This window comes from Rattus norvegicus, chromosome 2 (genome assembly GCF_021556685.1).
Source record: "Rattus norvegicus strain SHRSP/BbbUtx chromosome 2, alternate assembly SHRSP_T2T, whole genome shotgun sequence".
In the NCBI taxonomy this organism is placed as follows: Eukaryota; Metazoa; Chordata; class Mammalia; order Rodentia; family Muridae; genus Rattus; species Rattus norvegicus.
Genome location: NC_141535.1, coordinates 180,419,454 through 180,426,026, shown reverse-complemented (window position 1 = coordinate 180,426,026; position 6,573 = coordinate 180,419,454). Strand labels below are relative to the sequence as shown.

General features: G+C 41.2%; 1 pseudogene across 1 annotated transcript; it reads right to left on the bottom strand.

Annotated features, from left to right (window-relative positions):
- Nucleotides 1–434: 434 nt before the first annotated feature.
- Nucleotides 435–3,750, bottom strand: Anxa7-ps1 (Annexin A7, pseudogene 1; annotated as a pseudogene). The gene is made up of 2 exons (XR_015672220.1): nucleotides 1,460–3,750; nucleotides 435–767 (listed from the first exon to the last, which is right to left on the bottom strand). The product of XR_015672220.1 is annotated as an Annexin A7, pseudogene 1 (transcript).
- Between the last annotated feature and the right edge of the window lie 2,823 nt (nucleotides 3,751–6,573).

Genomic DNA, 6,573 nt, shown 5'->3' with positions numbered 1-6,573 from the left:
GGTGAATGTAATACATATGATACACAATGTAACATATACATTGTAACATATACATTTTGTAAACCTGTATGTAAGGTGACTACTCCTTCCCTCATCTCTATAAACTGTAAACAGGACTACTACTTGTACTTTATTGGGAATGGAAGGCCAGATCTCCTTACTGTGTATAGTTACTTAAGGAAACGACTCAGCTTTTGTAGTTAGACCACTCAGTGTTTTTAGTTAGACCACTTGCAACTTAGTGTTTTGTTGAGTAACCATTTTGCAGGAAGTATTTCCATTTAAAAACATAAAAGATTAATGTTCCAATTACTTGTAGCTTCCCCAGTATCAATTAGGACTGTTTGTGGGGCACTTGGGAACTGTTTTTTTTTTTTTTTCTGTGAATTTTATTTAATTTGAAATCCGGATTAGAGTGAAAGCAGTGGGAGTGAAGCTTTACAAATATTACATTATTATGTCATTGACATGGCTTTTACACTGATTGGATACAGAAAGAAAAAGACTAACATTAGAATTAAGGCAGTGACAACATGTGCAAACGCAACACACCCCCTGACAGGCCTCAGTGGAAAACCACTCTGATCAGTTGGTATCTGACGTGGCTGCATGCAGGTCTCATTGCTCGGAAAGATAGGCACTGAAAAACTTCATTCTTTAAAGGGAAAAAAATCCCCCTTACTGGCCAACGATGGCCAGGAGCAGCTTCCTGTAATCTCCACTCGTGTCACTTGCAATCATCGTGCTTAAGGTCTTCTGACACATCTATGTTGTAAAAATATAAAAATTAAAAAAAATATGGTTGTCTTTTGCCTCTCTGAGTCTACACCCCGGTGCCCCAAGATATCTGCTAGATATCTTGGCGGAAACACAGCCCAGCCGCACACTTTCCTACACTCAAACCCCCACATAAAGGAACTCACATCACAATAATCTTAGATCCAATTTGTAAGATATAATTGCCCACTTAAACATACAAAGCCCGGTACTATCCATCCCTTGAGAACATTAATAACAACCCGTAAATACACAGAGCAGAATCTTAATATCACCTGCCATCTTGTCCTGCCACGGCTTCTCCCCTCTCTCTCCTGTCTCTCTCTCCTGTCTCTCTCTCCTGTCTCTCTCTCCTGTCTCTCTCTCCTGTCTCTCTCTCCTGTCTCTCTCTCCTGTCTCTCTCTCCTGTCTCTCTCTCCTGTCTCTCTCTCCTGTCTCTCCTGTCTCTGTTCTAGTCTCCTCCTCTTCCTTCAAACTTCTCTCCCGCCCATCCTTCCTTCTCCTCCAATGACAGACCTCCTTCTATCCTGTCCCTGCCCCTCCCCTGTACTTTACAAATTCAATGGAGAGGTGGTTCTGGTGAAGTTACCTGAGTCCTGAGTACCAGACTAGGCAGCTGTCCTTGGGGCAGTGGAATTAGCATCAAAATACAGATAACTCCAGGGCAAACCACAACACTTCCCGGTGAACATCTGTTTTATCTGAAAGAGGTCAATCTCACTCCTAGTGACCACAATCCTGACCAGGGTGGAGTCATCCGTTCCAGCGCCTTTCATGGAATAGTAGAGTCACTCAGTGAAGAAGGCAGGGCGGCTGAGGGCGCATTGCAATATGGTCTTCAAACCGCTTTCAACATATCCGGAAATTTCCCGGCTCACACTGCTTAGCAAATTTCGATTAGCCATCCTGGAATAAGCCTCCTTGGTGGCTCTCAGCTGAGGGAAGCTCCTTGTGGCAAGGATCATGCTGAAACAGGATTCGTCTGTCCCTAGCCTCCCCTCCCCAGCCTGATAGAGGCGCTGGGCGTCTTCCTGGGCCATCTGGTGGTTTACACTCAGGCTCTCGTCACGGTTTCCCTGGCACATGGACACGAGGAGCCATTCGAAATGTCCTGAGGTATCCGATCTAATGTCCCTCTCGAGCTCGCGACCAAATTCTAATTGATAGCATCTAACAATGTCTTGGATTTCTTAACTTGTTCTTGTGCACAAAATCTCTATCAACACACGCTCTTGAGTTCTTGCTCCCTGCATCGCCTTCCATAAACTCCAGGCCTCATAGTATGTAGGATTGATCCTTCCAGGGCAAGGATTAATTCTTCCATGTTTCCACTCAACTCTGACTTGAGATCTTTAATTAAATCCTTGCCATACATAGTCTCAAAATCTGCTTTAATTTGTTGCCTCTGGTCATTGGAACGGTTAGACACAACATCCACAATCGCTTGCTCATCAGTCCCAAACCGCTTTATTGTTTTGCGGAGAATTTTTGCATCTCTCATAGCATCGAAGTTGGAGGCTGGGCAGATTGTTCCTTGGGTGCCCTGAGTCACTGAAGGCTGGTCAGGGTAGGGAGATTGTCCTCCGGGGTACTGAGACAGCATCTGCCGTCCAGGAAAGCCACCTGGGACTGGAACCTGGGCTGGTCCACCGCCGTAAGACTGTGCAGGTGGCTGTGGATAGTCAGAAAAGCCTGCTTCACCGGGTGGGGCCCCAAAGCCTTGGCCTCCAGGATAGGCTGGAGGACCCCCTGGATTTAGGGTTCCAGGATAGCCCCCAGCGGCTGGATAACCTCCAGGTGTGGGGTAGCTTCCAGCTCCTGGGTAGCCACCACTAGGAGCTGGTGGGTAAGCACCTCCTCCCATTGGTGGAAAGCCACTAGGGTACGGATACTGACCCAAAGTGGGGATAGAGGACTCCTGACCTGCAGAAGGATATCCAGGGAAAGGTGGGTAGCCTGTCAGGGGGTAGCCTGGGTATGACATTCCTGTTAGGACACGCGCAGGGTTCCACGACTACGGCTGGAAGGCCAGACCAGAGACTGGGAACTAGCCTTGTTTTGTTTTTCTAACAGACATTTGCAAGACTGAACATAATAGATAAATCAGTTCCTTCTGAAAATGTGAAAGAAAAAAAAAAAGCTAGGTAGTTAAACTTAAATTGACATCATCTTGTTTAAGCATATTTTATTTCACTAAGAGAAATTTAATATCAAGGACTTTTATTTTTTTTCCTCCATCTTTATTAACTTGGGTATTTCTTATTTACATTTCAATTGTTATTCCCCTTCCCGGTTTCCTGGCCAACATTCCCCTAACCCCTCCCCCTTCCTTTCTATATGGGTGTTCCCCTCCCCATCCTCCCCCCATTACCGCCTTTCCCCCAACAATCACATTCACTGGGGGTTCAGTCTTGGCAGGACCAAGGGCTTCCCCTTCCACTGGTGCTCTTACTAGGATATTCATTGCTACCTATGCAGTTGGAGCCCAGGGTCAGTCCATGTCTTTGGATAGTGGCTTAGTCCTGGAAGCTCTGGTTGGTTGGCATTGTTGTTCATATGGGGTCTCAAGCCCCTTCAAGGACTTTTATATACTCTATTACTAGGAAATCGTTTTTAACTACAATTTAAAAATCATTGAAAACGTGATCCACATCATAGCCATACTTTTCCTCAAATTTAGTCAGATGAGCTTCTCAGAGTGAGGTGGGGTGGGGATTGGAATACCACAAAGACCCACAGCGTGCTTGCAGGCAGTGTGTCCCTGGAAAAATTCGGGGCCAGAGCAGCACTGTTAACACAAGGTACATGTGTCAGGTATTTGTTTGCTTGTTGACATTCTGAAAACAGCAAGATTACCAATTGTAGAAAATATTTTGTATGTTTTCTTTTTCACTGGCTCAGAAAGCTTCTCAAAGTATCTGGTCACTACGACTTCCTTCCTTTTAATAGAGATGAAAAACGTTCTTATATTTAACTGGTAACAAAACAAAAATAAAAGAAAAGGTCAATTTTGTCTTGCTGTTTCAGTGTGTTTAAAGAGTAGTTTCCATATTTGCAAGGCTCACTTCTGAGAGCTTGGAGATAAGCTCCCTCTTCACTCTCAGGGGTGATAGTGCTGGCCTCATGCTTCCTCTTCAGGAGGGGGAAGGGTATTGAACATGGCTAACACTCTCAAGTACACAAGTATAATGACATAAAGTATTTATTTTTAGCCTTGGTATGCTGTTTAAATTATTAGCTGGTGCATTTCTTATGGTCTTTTGGATAGACATAGTATACACTTCAGATGTAATGTGTAAATCCTTGCTAGTGCATGTCTACACAGTGAACTGCTATTCAAGAAGGATATTCTTCCACATAACAATTTAAAAACTATTAAATGATGTTATCAGATATGGATTATGCAATGACTTGTTGAGAGGTGGATTAAACAGGGCTGCTTGATCAGTTAGCTTCCAATATAGCTTTACATCCAGAAGCTCTGACTAGTGGAGATGAGAAAGATTTCAAAACCTGTCTGCCTATACTTACCAGCAATCTAGGCTTGTGATCAGAATGAATAATCCCAAGAAACTACTTGATCAAGTTTGTTTTGTTGTCCTGGATTTGAGATGTGCATTCTCCCTTTAAGAATGTTGATATATGAGTGTAAAGAAGTTACAGAAACAATGATTAGATTTTCACTGAAACTTTCCCTTTGGCCACATTGTAGAGTTTCAGATTGTCCACTGATAGTGCTTCTTTAGTAAGGATGTGTTAAAATTTAGCAGTCTTTTTAAAAGATTATGCAGTTCTCTATTTATTGTGCCATGCCTGGTTCTATGCGCAGCCGGTTAAACAAGTTTCATATGTATTTTTCCAATGTTAAATCTTATCCCTTTGCCCTTTGGAAACTTCTATCTTGAACAATGAATAGAAGAGGCTATATAAATTGCCTCCTATCCTTAAGATTTCACTATATGTTAATAGTAATGTATAACTATTACAATCTATGAAAAAAAGTGGATTTAAATTATAAAAAACGTGCTTATAGCATTCAACAAATTTCCTACTTCAAATTTCCATAGTCTTCCACATTGTTCCAATAAACAGCATGTTCAGGTCTGTCAGACAGTACCCCATTCTCAGTGTCAACTTTTGACTAAATAACTTTTCTATTGGGGTGGGGACAAAAAATAACTTTTCTATGGTTGTGAAGAGACATCATAAAGGAAACATATAGAAGAAAGCATTGATTGATGCTTACAGTTTCAGAGGGTGAGTTCATAATCATCAGGGAATGGAGCATGGCCAGCAGGCAAGTGGGAAATTGCTGAAGCAGTAACTAAGAGCTTATATTTCATCTATAAGCAGGACACATAGAGAAGATCCAACTAGAAATGATAGATTTGAAACCTCAAAGCCTACCCACCCCAATAACATCCTGTTTTCAAGGAAGCTACACCTCCTAACATTTCCCAAACAGTTCCACCAACTCTGATACCAGGACTCATTTTCATTTAAATTAACATGTCCCTATGTATAACAACATGAGTTCAATCCCAGAGACCCATATGATAAAGAGAACCAATTGCTACACTTCTCTTCTGATCTCCTCATGTTCATTATGACACAAAAAGAGCTCTTCCTCCTGCCAATAAAGAAAACATAATAATATTTAAAGTGTATACAATATGACCTATTACAAATTATTTTCTGAATAATTTAAAGCATATTAAAAGGCAAAATTTAGGAAATATATTTCTGATTTTAAAATTTATTGCAAATCTAAAATAATGAAGTTGTCAACATACTAGGATATAGAGATGCATATTAACTGGAAGAAATTAGTAAGAAAATAATGGAGAGTAATTGGAGTAAGGAATGGAATGAGACTCAGAGAGAGAGAGAGAGAGAGAGAGAGAGAGAGAGAGAGAGAGAGAGAAAAGGGACCCTGCTTTCTATGTGACATTAACATTGTATTCAGTGCAAGAGAGTTCTTGCACTGAGAGAGAGAGAGAGAGAGAGAGAGAGAGAGAGAGAGAGAGAGAGAGAGAGAGAGAGAGATCTCCTCATATACATGGTTAAATAACTGACTCTCAATCAGAGGCCAAGGGAATTCAATGGGGGACACAGCTTTCTCAGCAGAATTATAAAAATTAGCTATGTACTTGCTCGAAGATGAAGCTTACATCAAAGCACACACAGGATGACTCTGTATCAAAGGCCTAAAACTAAGAACAAAGCACAAGAGGAAACCTTGCAACATTGGATTTGGCAATGACTACCTAAACTGGATAACAAAACTCTTTCTATGTAAAAGATTATTACTCAATAGCTCAGTAAACACAAATAAAGCAAAGCTTTGAGATAGGACTTAAACATGTGTAAATCAGACTTCTGAGAGTGTAGCACTATAAACAGTATAAAACAAACTCTTCAACTCTCCCACAAAAGAATGAACAACTAGATTTATTCAAGAAGGAGGTTTAATACGTATTTTCCCAAAGAAGATAAAAAATAATTACTAATTATATGCAAAGCTTATAACTGCTGTTAGGTAAGTGTAAATACACCCAGATGACACTTCAAACGAGACTGCGTATTGTAAACAGCAGAGATTGAGAGTTGGTAATAAGTGTGCAGAGGAATTAGGATACTTACTCAAAGTAGAGAACAGGAAATGCAATGATGATTATAAAAAACAGCATGATGTCTCCTAACATACACCAGCAATCCCAAGAGAAGCAGAAAGTCTAGCACCTTGGGAAGGAATTTGTTTACCCATTTGCAGTTGCATTGTTTACACTAGCCAAA